This window comes from Papio anubis, chromosome 11 (assembly GCF_008728515.1).
Source record: "Papio anubis isolate 15944 chromosome 11, Panubis1.0, whole genome shotgun sequence".
Classification (NCBI taxonomy): Eukaryota; Metazoa; Chordata; class Mammalia; order Primates; family Cercopithecidae; genus Papio; species Papio anubis.
Window position 1 is genome coordinate 37860030 of NC_044986.1, and position 18483 is coordinate 37878512.

At 40.1% G+C, this 18483-nt stretch overlaps 1 protein-coding gene and 1 pseudogene across 12 annotated transcripts in view; both read right to left on the minus strand.

Annotated features, from left to right (window-relative positions):
• The window catches only part of ENTPD1 (ectonucleoside triphosphate diphosphohydrolase 1), a 211363-nt gene that overhangs the window by 101161 nt on the left and 91719 nt on the right, over positions 1 to 18483 (minus strand). The window lies entirely within an intron of this gene.
• LOC100997713 lies at positions 9344 to 12771 on the minus strand (annotated as a pseudogene). Its single transcript, XR_161674.5, has one exon. The product of XR_161674.5 is annotated as a hsc70-interacting protein pseudogene (transcript).

Consider the following 18483-nt stretch of genomic DNA (forward strand, 5'->3'; position numbering starts at 1 on the left):
GTTAGAAGGAAAACTATCAAACAGGAAGGACACCTACACCAAAACCCCATCAGTACATCACCATCATCAAAGACCAGAGGCAGATAAAACCACAAAGATGGGGAAAAAGCAGGGCAGAAAAGCTGGAAATTCAAAAAACAAGAGCGCATCTCCCCCGGCAAAGGAGCGCAGCTCATCGCCAGCAACGGATCAAAGCTGGACAGAGAATGACTTTGACGAGATGAGAGAAGAAGGCTTCAGTCCATCAAATTTCTCAGAGCTAAAGGAGGAATTACGTACCCAGCGCAAAGAAACTAAAAATCTTGAAAAAAAAGTGGAAGAATTGATGGCTAGAGTAATTAATGCAGAGAAGGTCATAAACGAAATGAAAGAGATGAAAACCATGACACGAGAAATACGTGACAAATGCACAAGCTTCAGTAACCAACTCGATCAACTGGAAGAAAGAGTATCAGCGATTGAGGATCAAATGAATGAAATGAAGCGAGAAGAGAAACCAAAAGAAAAAAGAAGAAAAAGAAATGAACAAAGCCTGCAAGAAGTATGGGATTATGTAAAAAGACCAAATCTACGTCTGATTGGGGTGCCTGAAAGTGAGGGGGAAAATGGAACCAAGTTGGAAAACACTCTTCAGGATATCATCCAGGAGAACTTCCCCAACCTAGTAGGGCAGGCCAACATTCAAATCCAGGAAATACAAAGAACGCCACAAAGATACTCCTCGAGAAGAGCAACTCCAAGACACATAATTGCCAGATTCACCAAAGTTGAAATGAAGGAAAAAATCTTAAGGGCAGCCAGAGAGAAAGGTCGGGTTACCCACAAAGGGAAGCCCATCAGACTCACAGCAGATCTCTCGGCAGAAACTCTACAAGCCAGAAGAGAGTGGGGGCCAATATTCAACATTCTTAAAGAAAAGAATTTTAAACCCAGAATTTCATATCCAGCCAAACTAAGTTTCATAAGTGAAGGAGAAATAAAATCCTTTACAGATAAGCAAATGCTTAGAGATTTTGTCACCACTAGGCCTGCCTTACAAGAGACCCTGAAGGAAGTACTAAACATGGAAAGGAACAACCGGTACCAGCCATCTCAAAAACATGCCAAAATGTAAAGACCATCGAGGCTAGGAAGAAACTATATCAACTAATGAGCAAAATAACCAGTTAATATCATAATGGCAGGATCAAGTTCACACATAACAATCTTAACCTTAAATGTAAATGGACTAAATGCTCCAATTAAGAGACACAGACTGGCAAACTGGATAAAGAGTCAAGACCCATCAGTCTGCTGTATTCAGGAGACCCATCTCACACGCAGAGACATACATAGGCTCAAAATAAAGGGATGGAGGAAGATTTACCAAGCAAATGGAGAACAAAAAAAAGCGGGGGTTGCAATACTAGTCTCTGATAAAACAGACTTTAAACCATCAAAGATCAAAAGAGACAAAGAAGGCCATTACATAATGGTAAAGGGATCAATTCAACAGGAAGAGCTAACTATCCTAAATATATATGCACCCAATACAGGAGCACCCAGATTCATAAAGCAAGTCCTTAGAGACTTACAAAGAGACTTACACTCCCATACAATAATAATGGGAGACTTCAAGACTCCACTGTCAACATTAGACAGATCAACGAGACAGAAAGTTAACAAGGATATCCAGGAATTGAACTCATCTCTGCAGCAAGCAGACCTAATAGACATCTATAGAACTCTCCACCCCAAATCAACAGAATATACATTCTTCTCAGCACCACATCGTACTTATTCCAAAATTGACCACGTAATTGGAAGTAAAGCACTCCTCAGCAAATGTACAAGAACAGAAATTATAACAAACTGTCTCTCAGACCACAGTGCAATCAAACTAGAACTCAGGACTAAGAAACTCAATCAAAACCGCTCAACTACATGGAAACTGAACAACCTGCTCCTGAATGACTACTGGGTACATAACAAAATGAAGGCAGAAATAAAGATGTTCTTTGAAACCAATGAGAACAAAGATACAACATACCAGAATCTCTGGGACACATTTAAAGCAGTGTGTACAGGGAAATTTATAGCACTAAATGCCCACAAGAGAAAGCAGGAAAGATCTAAAATTGACACTCTAACATCGCAATTAAAAGAACTAGAGAAGCAAGAGCAAACACATTCGAAAGCTAGCTGAAGGCTAGAAATAACTAAGATCAGAGCAGAACTGAAGGAGATAGAGACACAAAAAACCCTCCAAAAAATCAATGAATCCAGGAGTTGGTTTTTTGAAAAGATCAACAAAATTGACAGACCACTAGCAAGACTAATAAAGAAGAAAAGAGAGAAGAATCAAATCGACGCAATTAAAAATGATAAAGGGGATATCACCACCGACCCCACAGAAATACAAACTACCATCAGAGAATACTATAAACACCTCTACGCAAATAAACTGGAAAACCTAGAAGAAATGGATAATTTCCTGGACACTTACACTCTTCCAAGACTAAACCAGGAAGAAGTTGAATCCCTGAATAGACCAATAGCAGGCTCTGAAATTGAGGCAACAATTAATAGCCTACCAACCAAAAAAAGTCCAGGACCAGATGGATTCACAGCTGAATTCTACCAGAGGTACAAGGAGGAGTTGGTACCATTCCTTCTGAAACTATTCCAATCAATAGAAAAAGAGGGAATCCTCCCTAACTCATTTTATGAGGCCAACATCATCCTGATACCAAAGCCTGGCAGAGATACAACAAAAAAAGAGAATTTTAGACCAATATCCCTGATGAACATCGATGCAAAAATCCTCAATAAAATACTGGCAAACCGGATTCAGCAACACATCAAAAAGCTTATCCACCATGATCAAGTGGGCTTCATCCCTGGGATGCAAGGCTGGTTCAACATTCGCAAATCAATAAACATAATCCAGCATATAAACAGAACCAAAGACAAGAACCACATGATTATCTCAATAGATGCAGAAAAGGCTTTTGACAAAATTCAACAGCCCTTCATGCTAAAAACGCTCAATAAATTCGGTATTGATGGAACGTACCTCAAAATAATAAGAGCTATTTATGACAAACCCACAGCCAATATCATACTGAATGGGCAAAAACTGGAAAAATTCCCTTTGAAAACTGGCACAAGACAGGGATGCCCTCTCTCACCACTCCTATTCAACATAGTGTTGGAAGTTCTGGCTAGGGCAATTAGGCAAGAGAAAGAAATCAGGGGTATTCAGTTAGGAAAAGAAGAAGTCAAATTGTCCCTGTTTGCAGATGACATGATTGTATATTTAGAAAACCCCATTGTCTCAGCCCAAAATCTCCTTAAGCTGATAAGCAACTTCAGCAAAGTCTCAGGATACAAAATTAATGTGCAAAAATCACAAGCATTCTTATACACCAATAACAGACAAACACAGAGCCAAATCATGAATGAACTTCCATTCACAATTGCTTCAAAGAGAATAAAATACCTAGGAATCCAACTTACAAGGGATGTAAAGGACCTCTTCAAGGAGAACTACAAACCACTGCTCAGTGAAATAAAAGAGGACACAAACAAATGGAAGAACATACCATGCTCATGGATAGGAAGAATCAATATCGTGAAAATGGCCATACTGCCCAAGGTAATTTATAGATTCAATGCCATCCCCATCAAGCTACCAATGAGTTTCTTCACAGAATTGGAAAAAACTGCTTTAAAGTTCATATGGAACCAAAAAAGAGCCCGCATCTCCAAGACAATCCTAAGTCAAAAGAACAAAGCTGGAGGCATCACGCTACCTGACTTCAAACTATACTACAAGGCTACAGTAACCAAAACAGCATGGTGCTGGTACCAAAACAGAGATATAGACCAATGGAACAGAACAGAGTCCTCAGAAATAATACCACACATCTACAGCCATCTGATCTTTGACAAACCTGAGAGAAACAAGAAATGGGGAAAGGATTCCCTATTTAATAAATGGTGCTGGGAAAATTGGCTAGCCATAAGTAGAAAGCTGAAACTGGATCCTTTCCTTACTCCTTATACGAAAATTAATTCAAGATGGATTAGAGACTTAAATGTTAGACCTAATACCATAAAAATCCTAGAGGAAAACCTAGGTAGTACCATTCAGGACATAGGCATGGGCAAAGACTTCATGTCTAAAACACCAAAAGCAACGGCAGCAAAAGCCAAAATTGACAAATGGGATCTCATTAAACTAAAGAGCTTCTGCACAGCAAAAGAAACTACCATCAGAGTGAACAGGCAACCTACAGAATGGGAGAAAATTTTTGCAATCTACTCATCTGACAAAGGGCTAATATCCAGAACCTACAAAGAACTCAAACAAATTTACAAGAAAAAAACAAACAACCCCATCAAAAAGTGGGCAAAGGATATGAATAGACATTTCTCAAAAGAAGACATTCGTACAGCCAACAGACACATGAAAAAATGCTCATCATCACTGGCCATCAGAGAAATGCAAATCAAAACCACAATGAGATACCATCTCACACCAGTTAGAATGGCGATCATTAAAAAGTCAGGAAACAACAGGTGCTGGAGAGGATGTGGAGAAATAGGAACACTTTTACACTGTTGGTGGGATTGTAAACTAGTTCAACCATTATGGAAAACAGTATGGCGATTCCTCAAGGATCTAGAACTAGATGTACCATATGACCCAGCAATCCCATTACTGGGTATACACCCAAAGGATTATAAATTATGCTGCTCTAAAGACACATGCACACGTATGTTTATTGCAGCACTATTCACAATAGCAAAGACTTGGAATCAACCCAAATGTCCATCAGTGACAGATTGGATTAAGAAAATGTGGCACATATACACCATGGAATACTATGCAGCCATCAAAAAGGATGAGTTTGTGTCCTTTGTAGGGACATGGATGCAGCTGGAATCCATCATTCTTAGCAAACTATCACAAGAACAGAAAACCAAACACCGCATGTTCTCACTCATAGGTGGGAACTGAACAATGAGATCACTTGGACTCGGGAAGGGGAACATCACACACCGGGGCCTATCATGGGGAGGGGGGAGGGGGGAGGGATTGCATTGGGAGTTATACCTGATGTAAATGACGAGTTGATGGGTGCAGCACACCAACAAGGCACAAGTATACATATGTAACAAACCTGCACGTTATGCACATGTACCCTACAACTTACAGTATAATAATAATAAATTAATTTAAAAAAAAAAAAAAAAAACTGTAGTAACCAAATCATCTTTTAAAAATTCAATGAGTTTCTATTTTCCTGTCAATATAGAGCTTCGATTAAGGATTGACCAGAACCTACTAGACATGTTTTTACTAAAAGCTATATCTCCAAAATGAAACAAAATACAGTATACTTAAAAATCCAATTCATATCATACAATGCCCTTTTATGCAGATATATATTAGAAATTACAGTCATTAGTGACTTTCTGGTTTTGTAATGATATGAATTAATTGGATTGACCACTGTGACATCATTCTGATCCTATTTGATTTCACAATTCTCTGTTCATTTTTCTCTCCTGTCACATTAACTGTCTTGTCACGTAAATGTCAAACCACCACCCACCAGGGCTCAGTGGTTAGTTCTGAAATTTCTTCTGCTTGCTGCTTTCCTGTTCAGCCCCATGTCAGAGGGGAGGCCCTGGACAACTTCTCCTTTAAAGAACCTTCTAAAGACATGGTTTCTCTAATCCAATTCTTAACCAACAACCTGCATCAGAATCACCGGGAAGGCTTATTACAATTGCTTGACCCCATCCTCAGAGTTTCTGATTCAGTAAGTCTGAGGTGAGGCCAGGGCATCTGCATTTCTAACAAGTTGCTAGGTGATGCTCTGCTGCAGGTTCAGGGACTACACTTTGAGAACCACTGCTTTAATTCATAAAACACATAAGTAACCCCCTAATTAATGGTGGATGAGAGGGGGAGAAAGAGAGTGAAGAGCAAGTGTAAGGCCTTTTAGGGATACAGTGGGTGAAGACTACCCAAGTTATTTTCTATACTTAAAGCCCAACCAGGGGCCTTTTCCCCATAATTTTAGGGGGATTTTCCCTGCATTATTTTTTTTATAAACCACTCAACATATCTCATCCATACTTCTCTTTTTATAAGAAAGAGATTATGTAGGGGCAGCAGGCCTCCAGTCTATTCCTTATTAGACAATTCCCTCAGTCACTATTAGCCTGCTTTTTAGAAGCAGTTCTAGTTCACCACCCTTGAAGTCAGCCAGTTTAATGAAATTGCTTTTGGGACTGTTTAACACAATGGTGGGAGGGGAACTGAAATAGCAGTGAGGAAATTGCTAAGAAGCTATTCAAAGAAACAAGCTTCAAAATCATTTTAGGAGGTTTCAGCTGGTGTTGGGAGGAAACAATGATGTAAGGAATCCCAAGGCACCCCAAAGAAAGCATAGTAAGCCCAAGACCAGTACCCTGGCAAGATGCTGGGCACACAAGCATGGTACTATGATTGGAATACATAGCCAGAGTGAACGAGACATTTCAGCCTTTGCAGTTACGCACACCAAAGCCATGAATTCAGATGAATGCAGAGCACATCTTTATTCTGCAGGAAGAGTGACTAGGATAACAAATGGTTTACCGTGTTGCCTTCATTGCTGGGTGTTAAACAAAAATTATAGGAGGCCACTGTTTTGGACTAAACTCCTGCACTAGGCCCCAACAGACCAGACTAAAAACCAAAATAGAGTCACTTATCTAAGATTCTGCTTCTCCAAACCTTGAGTTTGTTATCTGGCCTTCTGTGAAATCAGGAGAGAGAGGCAACAGCCTAATTTCTCAACAGGCCAGTTTCAGTCTTCAATTGGCAATCATGAAGTTCCCTCTTTTAATTCTTACAACAGAGTAACCTGATGTTAACCAATCAGTTATCTTTCCATCTTTCTATCTCCCTATCCCCACAATGAAAGTAACTTTGAAATGACCAATCTACTTTTTGTTCTTTGTTTCTGCTTTCTTCAGCCCTTTCTCTGTCTAGAAAGCCTGCCGCATCTGGTCAACTCATTGGAACACTTACTCTATGTTATGGAATGAAGTGTTGTCCAATTCTAAAATTGCAATAAAGCCTATTGAGATGTTTAAACTAAATTTGTTGTAATTTCGTCTTTTGACAGGGGCCTATGGGGCACTCGGGTGACCAACCATCCCAGTTTCCCTGGGATTGTCCTGGTTTTAACACTGAAAGTGCTGCATCCCAAGAAACCTCTCAGTCCCAGGCAAACCAGGGTGGGTTGTCAGATGGACACTCCCATCTTCTTCAGCTGCGCTTTCTTCTCATACCATTCCCACTCAGTCACACTTTTTTTGATGTTTTTGTTTTGTTTTGTTTTGTTTTGTTTTGTTTTGAGACGGAGTCTCGCTCTGTCGCCCAGGCTGGAGTGCAGTGGCCGGATCTCAGCTCACTGCAAGCTCCGCCTCCCGGGTTCACGCCATTCTCCGGCCTCAGCCTCCCGAGTAGCTGGGACTACAGGCGCCCGCCACCTCGCCCGGCTAGTTTTTTTTTGTATTTCTTAATAGAGACGGGGTTTCACCGTGTTAGCCAGGATGGTCTCGATCTCCTGACCTCGTGATCCGCCCGTCTCGGCCTCCCAAAGTGCTGGGATTACAGGCTTGAGCCACCGCGCCCGGCCGATGTTTTTTTTAAGTATGCAAGGCACCCTCTCCTCTAAGCTGCGCTGTCTCCTGGTAAGCTCTGGCACTTTTAGTCTCAAGCAATTCTCTTTCCTCCCCTGAGCTCAGTTTTGTACCTGACTTCACTGTCATCTTCAGGTTTTCCACCATGCTGGCTTCTAAAATAACCCCCATGAACACGATTTCTTTTTTTCGGACCAAAAAAAAAAATCTCAAAGTTGAAAGGATCCTTAGAGTTCATGCACTCTGGAGTTCCCTGGGACTTTCTGTAGTCCTGCCTGGGGCAATTGCATCAGAATCTCTGGCATGGGGACCAGGCACTGTTCATTTTTAACACCCCCACCTCCTGCCAGGTGATTCTAATGTACAGCCAAGGTTCTCCCCTTGCGAACCTCTGACTTAGTCCAACTCCTTCCAAGTGGCAATCCTGTTTAAAAGACGGGTATTTACCCTCTGCAGTAAAATTCTCCACTGATGGGACAGAAGTGCAAATCTACATAGTCCAAGCCATTGCCAGACATGTCTAACTGTTAGCAATCTATCTCGACCCAAGTTCTGTTTCATTCTAACTTCCACTCTCTGATCCCAGCTCAAAGCTACAAAGCAAGTTAGAATTTGTTTACTTCATTAAAAATTTGTTTTTCAAGTCCTCAAGGGTTGCCAGTATATAGACCCCATCCTCAAGTCCCCTATTCTTCAGGCTAAATAGCTCAAGCTCCATTTACCATTCTTCACATATCATGATTTTCAGATTTTATGTCACCTTAATTACCCTCCACTAGATGCCCTTCAGTTTGTAATGTCCCTCTCAAAATACATTGCTCTGAACTGAATACAGCAGATAATAGTGAAGTTATTATAGCCCTTCATCTGGAAACTAAACATTAATTAACACTGTTTAAATATGACTCATCATTTTAGATACTCATACTGAGGGCTATGGTCTGGTAAAACCTACAGATCTTCACATGAACTACCTCCAAGTCAGGAATCTCACCTTGTGTGTATCAGTTAAATGTCAACCTACAGTTTCAGCTCGTTTTTCCAGCCTGATGATACTTGACCCTTTTATGTAATACATTGCAGTCTCACTAAAAGCTATGTACTGTTAGCAAATCTGCTAAGCATGCTTTCTAAATTTTCGGTCCCATGTCATTGATAAATCGTGCCATGTAAGACAACAACAAGGACAGAATCTTGTGGATATTTCCCTACCACCTTTCTTTAAGGAAGATTTCAAACTATTTATCAACATGATTTGGCCATGGTTCATGTTAGTACCAATCCTTTTAGTTCATTCTTATCCAATCTCTATTTCTCCAACTCATCTTTAAACATATCATGAAAGACTCTGCTATACATTTTTTTCATACTGAAGTACTCACAAGTAAAATGATATAATGTCTGAGATTTGCTTAGAATAGTCCAATAACAACAAAAAGGTATGGTTGGGAGAAAAGTGACAGATGAAACAAAAAAAAATCTGACTATTGATAGTTTGTGATGATGGGTAATGGGTATATAATGGTTTATTATATTATTCTCTTCATCTTGTATTTGTTTGAAAATTTCTACAACTAAAAAACATTTTTAAACTCTTTTTTTTTATCCTCAAATGAGTTATGTTTGCCTCGCACTAATAACTTTTATTTCACTCAAATTAGAGCAATAATCTTCCATACATATCTTCCCTGCCCAATTCAAAGAAAAAAAATCCAAAATGATTAGTAAAGAAAAATATAAGAATTAACAGACCCTTTAAATTTGTTTTAAATATTTTGAATATTTAAAAAGTGTTTAAAGTTTGTAATTCCTAGTAGGAAAACATGATCTGAATGAATACCCTAATGGCAAACCACTGTAAAATGCTTCAGCTGAATTTGGGGGAGAGGGGTAGGGATTATCTTCAAAGCACCCCAGCTCTCTTAATGAGAAGGTCAGAGGTACACTGGTTTGTATTATTGCGACATCCATAAGGTGATCTAGGTTGCTTTTCCTTCAGCAAGGGCTTTATTTATCAGAAGGACATTAAGCTTGACCTCCAAATTTGGCTGACAATTTACTGATGAGATTCATAACCTTTGGGTTGCTCTGGTATTTTAACATATTTGCTGGGTTCTGAGCCACATCCTGGAAGGCCACCATAACTTCTGGATCCTGCATGGCTGCAAGAACCTCTGGATCACTAAGAATTTCATTGAGTCCAGGCATTCCAGCCATTCCAGGCATGGCCCCTCCCATTCCAAGCATTCCTCCGGGAAAACTACCAGGAAAGCCACCTGGAAAAGAGCCATACTGAGCTCCTGACTGTCGTCTGGCTTCTTCCTCCCTCTGGGCTCTCTCATGCCCTTCTCGAGCCTTCTTAACTCGTTCTATTCTTTCTTTGATCTCTCGCTCTTCACGTTTTCGCTCATACTTTCTCCGATGTTCTGCAATTTTCTGTGCCCTAGGTTGAACTTCTTTCAGCATTGCACTAGCATCTTCATCATAATCCAGTTTACAGGCAAGGGCAAGATCATGGGCTGCTTCTTCCCAGTGGCCTAGAAGTCTGTGTGCTTTCCCTCGCCACTTGTAAGGCTGAGCTGAATCAGGATTTATCTCAATGGCTCTGTCACAGTCTCGGATAGCAGCATTTGGCTTCTGTAATTTGACGAAGACACTGGCCCTCTTGGCATACAAAATGGCCAAGCGAGGATTCAGCTTGATGGCATCTGTGAATAAGTCGATGGCTTTCTGGAGTTCACCATCATTTAGGGCTTCAATAGCAGCCACTTTTTTATCATTTGCCTGATCCATCATCTCCTCCGTTATCTCTGCATTTTCATCTCCCATTTCTTGAGGAGAATCAGTGTCTGGTTCAATCACACCTTCTTTATCAATTTCTAGATCACTTTCCTCACTTGATGGTTCGTCTGCCTTTAAGTCTTCCTCCACCTTCTTACTATCAGGTTTTTCTTCCTTGGTATTTTCTTCTGATTTAGCTTTCTGAGTAGCAGGTGGTACTTTACTCCCCATGCTCTCCACCCACTCTCTCAGGAAGCACATTTCCTCGGTGTGCAGAACGCTCGGATCCTGCTTACACATTTTCACAAAGGCCCGAAGCTCGTTCACTTTGCGGGGGTCCATGGTAGAGAGGTGGTGGGTGAAGCTGGGGGACTACGGCCCTGTTCCAGGCCCAGGCGCTGGCTCGGCGTGACTGCGCAGAAGGGCCATTTTTAAACTCTTGATGAAATAAACTTCGGTTAGCCCTTGAACAACATAGAAGTTGGGGGTACTGACCTCCATGGAGTTGAAAATCTGCATGTAACTTTTGACTCCTCAAAAACTTAACTAACAGTCTGTTGACCAATAACATACACAGTCAATTTACACATATTTTCTATTTTACATGTATTATATGCTACATAAAAGATTATACTTATAATAAAGTAAGTTACGTAAAAGAAAATGTTATTAAGAAAATCATAAAGAAGAGAAAATACATTATAGTCCTGTACTGTATTTATCAATATGGTAAATTCGCAAGATCCCCATCTGTCTGAAGTGGTGAGCAACCACAGCTGAAGACCTCAACCCACAGTTCATATCAAGCAATTCAACTTTTTCTTGTAATGTCATCAGTCATGACTTTTCTCTGCTTCTTGAGAGCACTTCCAATATCACTCATGGTACTTTGCATGGGTCCTATGGTGTTATTCAAAGTTTACAGTGTTGCACTAAACACAATGAAAAATACTCAAAATACTTGAGAACCATGAGAGATCATTTTTACTGCAATATGCAATTTGTGGCATTCTAGGCAGATACTTACAACACCTGAGCTCACTGTAATAGCAAGAGGAAGTGGCTACAAAATTATTACAGTAGTACGGTATGTACTGCAGTTAATTTTATGCAGTTATGACTTAACACTGCATCTTTATATTTGTTTAAATTTCTCTCAACTGTTAAGTGGTGTCATGCATGGTCTGTAATTGTGTTAGCTTTGATAAATGTTAACTTTTTATAATAGATTTTTGTATATTTCGTGGTAGTAATGATAGAATAGATTAATATCTACATATATTTTGTGCATTCATGGCATACCTTTTACCTAATTTTTTTCAATATTTCTAGGCTATATGGTTCATCTTTGAGTTTTTCCAATTGTTTCAAAGTGGACCCATATAATTCAAACCTGTGTTGTGCAAGGGTCAACTGTACACTGTTTCTATGAATTTGAGAGACTGCCAAAATTTCTTAACCCTAGAGCCCTTCTAAATATTTCACAAATTAGAGTAATTTGATGTAAGTTGATTCAATAAATGCAAGCCAGTTTCCAGTGACTGGAGCTTTCTTTTTTAGGTGCTAACAAATCTTCCATATTTATTTAAGACTTTGCCAAGTATCAACTCATACGGAGTTTCCTGGATACATTCTCTTTCATCTTTTACTATTTAGATTACCAATTCCAATAATTTAAAGAGCATATCTCTCTAAAATTCTTTAAACTCATTTAGAAAAGTCAAGGGCTCTCAATAAATTCTCATCCATTTCAATGACTTCTTAATTGTGTATGTTTTACTTTGTACTGATTGAACTCCATTTTTCTAGATGGAAGCAAAACAGAAGTTCAGAGGTTCCAATTCCTTTGCATCATCCATGATCACTGTGCATCCCTCTTCCTGTTCATGTTCTTGCACTGAACTGTAACCAAAATAACTTTTGTTATCTTTAGCATTTTTTCCTCCATGCCTCATCGCCAGCAGATATTTAGTCCAAGCGATACTACTTTTAAAAGAATTATCCTAGCTTCTAAACATTCTTCTCAATTACTTGCCATCCCTTTCTCTATTGTACAAATCCTTGGAGGAAAGCTGTTTATTTTATAAAAGCCATAGTCACCATAGAAATTTTTAGAAAATAGAGAAAACAATATATAAGAAAATTAAACTCACCCTACTTTCTGGCCTCCTCGTAAAGTTCCTCTGATCAAATAAGTGTTTTAACTGCTTTTCACTTTTCTCATCCATTATGATTATTTATGATTGTATAATCAGATTTCTCATTTAGTTGTTTCTTTTTTAGACTCGCTTTTCTTCCTCTTCTTTTTTTTTTTTTGTTTTGACAGAGTCTCACTTTGTCGCCCAGGCTGCAGTACTGTGGCACAAATCTCAGCTCACTGCAACCTCCACCCTCCACCTCCCATGTTCAAGCGATTCTCCTGCCTCAGCCTGCAAAGTAGCTGGGATTACAGGCGCCAACCACCATACCCAGCTAATTTTTGTATTTTTAGTAGAGATGGGGTTTCACCATGTTGGCCAGGCTGGTCTCGAACTCCTGACCTCAAATGATCCACCCACCTCAACCTCCCAAAGTGCTGGGATTACAGGCGTGAGCCACTGTGCCTGGCCTAGACTCATCTTTTAAAGCCATATTCTTTTTAGTAAATTTGATCATGAAAATTCATCTATCATTTTTCTGGTTTTGTTTTAAAATTTTATTTATGCACATATTTATTTTTAAATCTGCCTTATTAAAAAATTGAGGCGGCCAGGCGTGGTGGCTCAAGTCTGTAATCCCAGCACTTTGGGAGGCCGAGACAGGCGGATCACGAGGTCAGGAGATCGAGACCATCCTGGCTAACCTGGTGAAACCCCGTCTCTACTAAAAAATACAAAAAAAACTAGCCGGGCGAGGTGGCGGGTGCCTGTAGTCCCAGCTACTCGGGAGGCTGAGGCAGGAGAATGGCGTAAACCCGGGAGCCGGAGTTTGCAGTGAGCTGAGATCCAGCCACTGCACTCCAGCCTGGGCGACAGAGCAAGACTCCGTTTAAAAAAAAAAAAAAAAAAAATTGAGGCTATGTGTCTGGTTTCCTTATAGTTCCCTCTTTTAGGACTATTAATACCTAAATGAATTAGTCAGTCATTTCTCCTACCTTCTCAATCATATCTTTCTTTTGAATTAAAACTAAACCAAGGAAGACAGGCACTAATATCTTCCTCTAACTTGCAAAGGTATCTCCAAGGAAAAATCAAGAATTCTTCACATGTTCTACTTTTGGAAAAGTAGATATTCAATAAATATACAGGTAAAGTTACAGTGTTTCAGAATTTTCATAACTGAAAGGAATTTGGGGGTGGGGGTTGATGGAGGAAAGTGTTGCCACATCCACTGCAACCTTCTTTATGACAAGCACTGTAGTAGGCACTCCACATAATTTTTTCATTTAATACTCTCAAAGATTACATATGGTAAGAACTGTACTGTTTTAGTCTCATTTTGCAAATAAGAAAAATGCAAATGATACAGGTTAAACAAATTCCCCAAGATGGAAGAATATAATAATAATAATTTACATATCCAGTATGCAAACTCCCCTCAAGATACTCCATCAACAGTCTACATTGCTTCTGTCCCAACTCTGTAATTTGTAATAGAAATACTTCATCCAGAGCCTGTACTTAACTGGGGTGGTTTATCTTATATTCATACAACAATGTTTTTCTCACTTTCTCTCCTTTGTATTCTCTCACCCAAAGCCCTCTACAGAGCTGCCAGTCTCATACTTCTGTATTTTCATACAGCCAAATACTATCTTTAACATCCCCTCTCCTTCCTAAAACATCTATATCTTTAAATAAAAAATAGACTGTGTTGCTCTGTACCAATTAGTAGGCCCATCCTTCCAAGCCCTCTTGTAATATGTGGAGCTTCATGTTTACACAGAGTAAAAGAAGCATGTCTATTTTAACAGATTAAACTTTGGTTTGAAAATGATGAAAATAAAGCTTGGAATACTACGCTGATCAAATTTCCCTAAAAGTTGTATCAGTAAATCATATTCCCCTTTTTCTCCCTCAGCTCTTTTCCTGGAAATTAATATATCTTATTATTCTTTATTGGAAGATGCAAAGACCATGGCCCAGCACCCTTCTATGCATCATTCTAATGTTGGTAGCTCATTACCTAAATTGAAAACAAAACCAAAAAGTAAAACAAAACCTCGAGGTTACTAGCTCTGGGATCTTGAGTAAGTCACCTTTTCCACCTTGTTTCCTCAGCTGTAAAATGAGGATTAATAGTAATACTTACTTGACAGGGTTAAGAGGATTAAAGTGAATTGAATAATCTATAAGAAACTGCCATATGAACCATAAATTTAATGATTATAATGATGATTATGATGGTTCACACGGCCACAACTCCATTTGTAATCAACATACAAAATCAAATATCTAAATGTGCAACACTCAAGTAACTAGAGGCTTTTTACATCTATAAATGGTGTTGAAAATTTTAAGTTTCTCAGATTGCCAGGTTTCATTTTTTTCCCATGGCAGAAAAGTCTAGGTTGGATAAGGTGGTTTCTGTCATTTTAACATTTGCTGAAACTTTTTCTCACTAGATTTGGTGCTTTCCCTGCTGACAGTGGGCAGGGAATCAGAATCTAGGACTGCACTTGGCTTGGTGGGAACCAGTCCTGAGCTGCCTTCCTCCTTGAGGAACAACATTACTCTGAGATTCTAAAATCAGGGTTCACTTTCTCAGGCAAAGGAGGGTGGTGCAATATGGAAGCTGGGGATATGCATTCCTTCTCCCTTCCCTACTGATCCAGCAATATGGAAGTCTCTGTGCTCAAAGTGCCCTCCATCCTCTATTGCTTATTGCTCCACTAATTTCCAATTTGGTGGAGTTAAAAAGAAATACCTCCAGTGGCCTTAAAGGTCAAAGGGAGCTGTGTGGTCCTTCTCACCAAAACCTGGCTGTGGCAAAGCTGAACAGAATGAACAGAAGTTTTGAGTCATTATGGGAAGGGGAGGGGCAAACCATCCCTAAGGAGTTTGGAACAAAGTGCTTTAAGCAGCACCGAAGCACTGGGTAGCAGGGTGGGAGGACAAAAGGGGTCAGGAGGTAGAAGTGAGGCTCAGAAACGAGGCCCTCAGATAAACACATCTCTTTCACCTGCATCCAGTTTTACCAAGAACCCACTCTTGTCTCCTTCTTGCCTCCTTAGATAACAAGAGCAGCACCACTGGATGCTAGGACAATAAAAATGTCTGCCATCCTCACAATCATCCTCTTCCCCATTTGTTATGTGCTTACTGGGTAGCAGGCACTGTGCTAAGCACTTTATACTCATTGTTCATCAAATTATCACAACACAGTAGATATCATTAGCCTATTTTGCACTTGAGAACACTGGGGTCCAGACGTTTGATAACATATTCATGGTCATACAAATGGTAAGCACAGAGCTGGAATTTGAACATAAGCCTGCCTGACTCCAGGGATTCTAAGCTTTTAATTATTAGGAGACATTGACACTCATTTAACTCTTCTCTTCTCTTTTATTCTCTCCACCTATCCACCCCCCAACTTCCTTCAACCAAATGAGGCCAGTTTACATAGCCACCTTCTGAGAAAAGTTACCACAGGTAGTTTCTGCTTCGTAAGTTACTGGGTTGGTTTTGTGGCCAACCTTGTGTCCTGAGACCATATGATCTTGGCCAGAATAGATTGTTCCAAAAACTGCTGCTTAAGCCAAAGTCAACTATAGGCTGGACTTGCATTATCTCATTTAATCCTCATAACAAAGCTTTAAATTAAGTACTAATACCAACTGCATTTTACAAGCGGGAAAACTGACATTCAGATAAGTTAACTTACCTGCCTAAGGTGGGACAGCTAGTAAGAAGCAAAACTATGATTGGAAGGTAGGTTTATCTGAATGCTTGAACACTGTTCTAACTCCCATTTTTTCAGAGATCAATAGAGTGGGCCTTGAACAAGCCATGCTCTTGAATGCAAGTTGTAACAACTAAGAGAAATTGCCCAGACACTGCAACAGGAGATGCCCACAAAGTAACAGAGTCAAAGAAGAGCTGAGTCTTGGGAATGAAAAAGTGATGAGGGGATGACTTCCACAGTGGCTATCTGGTGGTCTGGGCTGCTGCTCTGCCCTCATCCAAGGGATTTCCACTCCGTGAGTCTCTGATATGCAGCCTGAGAACGTGTTGCCTGTGTTTCCTGATTTACCCATGTGGGCCTGTCACCCTCATCACCTCAGGTAACAAAGTCCATGCCTTGTTACTTTATGCCTCACACATACACTCCCTTAGGCCTAAACTCCCTGCAACACCACTCCTGCCAAACCCCCATGATTGTCCTGGTCTGATGGAGTGAAGTAATGAGAGACTTGGAGCCTTGTAGACCCAAATGCTCATATCTTGCCACCACCCCAGCCTCCAGCTTTACTTCCTCCTCCAATGCGTAGCTCTCTCTCCTCCTTCTTCATTGTCTGCCAGTCTGAGGGAAAAGAGTACTGAGGCTGATGGGTGTTTTCCAAAAGGCCCTGGGTACACTGGATGTACACTAGATGTTTCCTGCGACAACAGCAAGACAAAAGCAATGGGCATGCAGAAAGCCATATAGCAATTTGTCTCTGGAAATGCTACTTCCTGGGTCCACAAGGTGTTGGGGTGACTAGGAAACACAGCCCAAGTTTTTCTCCCCAGGCCTTCACACTCTACAGTTATCCCCATTCTCTACACAAGACAACAGAGCTCACAGGAGTCCCCATGTCACTGAGCTTGGCTAGGGCAAACAGAGAGACTGCTGAAAATGCTGGCAGCAAGCCACATAAGACATTTTTAGTGGCCCCATAATGTCTATATACTCTAATGAACTTGTGTTTGTGAGCAGCTGGTGCTACATCATTAGATGTCATATGTGACAGGCTGTTCCAAGAAAGATCCAGGAATACAAGAAGCTGGATTTCCTGACTTTAGTTTCCCTGGGTTTTTAAAGCCTACCCTATCTTATGGGTAATTTGGCAAATCGTCAAATTGCTACCCTGATCTTTTCTACAATTAAAAAAAAAGAAAAGAACAAGCAAAGTACCTGTATACAAAGCATCTTACTACATGCCTCCTGCAGGAAGGCAGGATATAGAAATCAGAAAGAGACAAAAGAAAAAAATGACTAGGAACCTATATTTTTGCATAGATTTTCTACCTGCTTTCACACCCCACCTCTTCCCAGGCCACTAGCTATTCTAGTTCTTGGTCACCAAATTTGCCTCATCTCAAAATTAGTTTCTCTTTCCCATAATCAGTAGTATCTAGAAGCTGAGTTCCCCAGGCAACCATAAATACTTGTTATTCTTTCTGCCATGTGACTTGCCCTAAAAATAAATTCAAATATTTTTCCTACATCAAAATGCCAGGAAGAATTGGATACTGTTTTGAAGAAGTGGACACTGTTGTTGTTTTTTGTTTTTTTTTTTTAAATGCCTACCTATGAAATAGAGAAGGCCTAATGCTACTTAGCCAAAATTTTTAGGAATCCTAAGAAAGTCCTAACATAGAAGGAAATACAAAAACCTGGGTGTTATCCTATCTTGAAAATGGGACAAGCAAAGAAGGGGTTGGGAAAAGAGAATTAGAACAAGCTGATACACACATGCTCACACAAATCCAGACCAGTAGAATTTGTTTTTCTTTTAGAAAGGGAGTAGCAAAGAAAAGAGTGCGTGTTTGCTCTGAAGCTCAGTCAAGATTTTGCCACTTTCCTTTGAAATGCCCCGTTGATGTGCCAGCCAAGGACCCTTAGAGACCTCCATTTGAAGCTGAAAGTACTTGAAGCCAATTAACAAAACAGATTTGCTTTCTAGTCTCATGTGACTCTGGGGTGGTTGACCTTTTGGAAATCATGGACAAAGTCTCCATTTAGAGCTCCTACAGAGTGATGACTCCACTATACAAATCATTGTGAATTAGGAAGCTTCCAAATTAAACTAGATTCAGCAAATAGAAC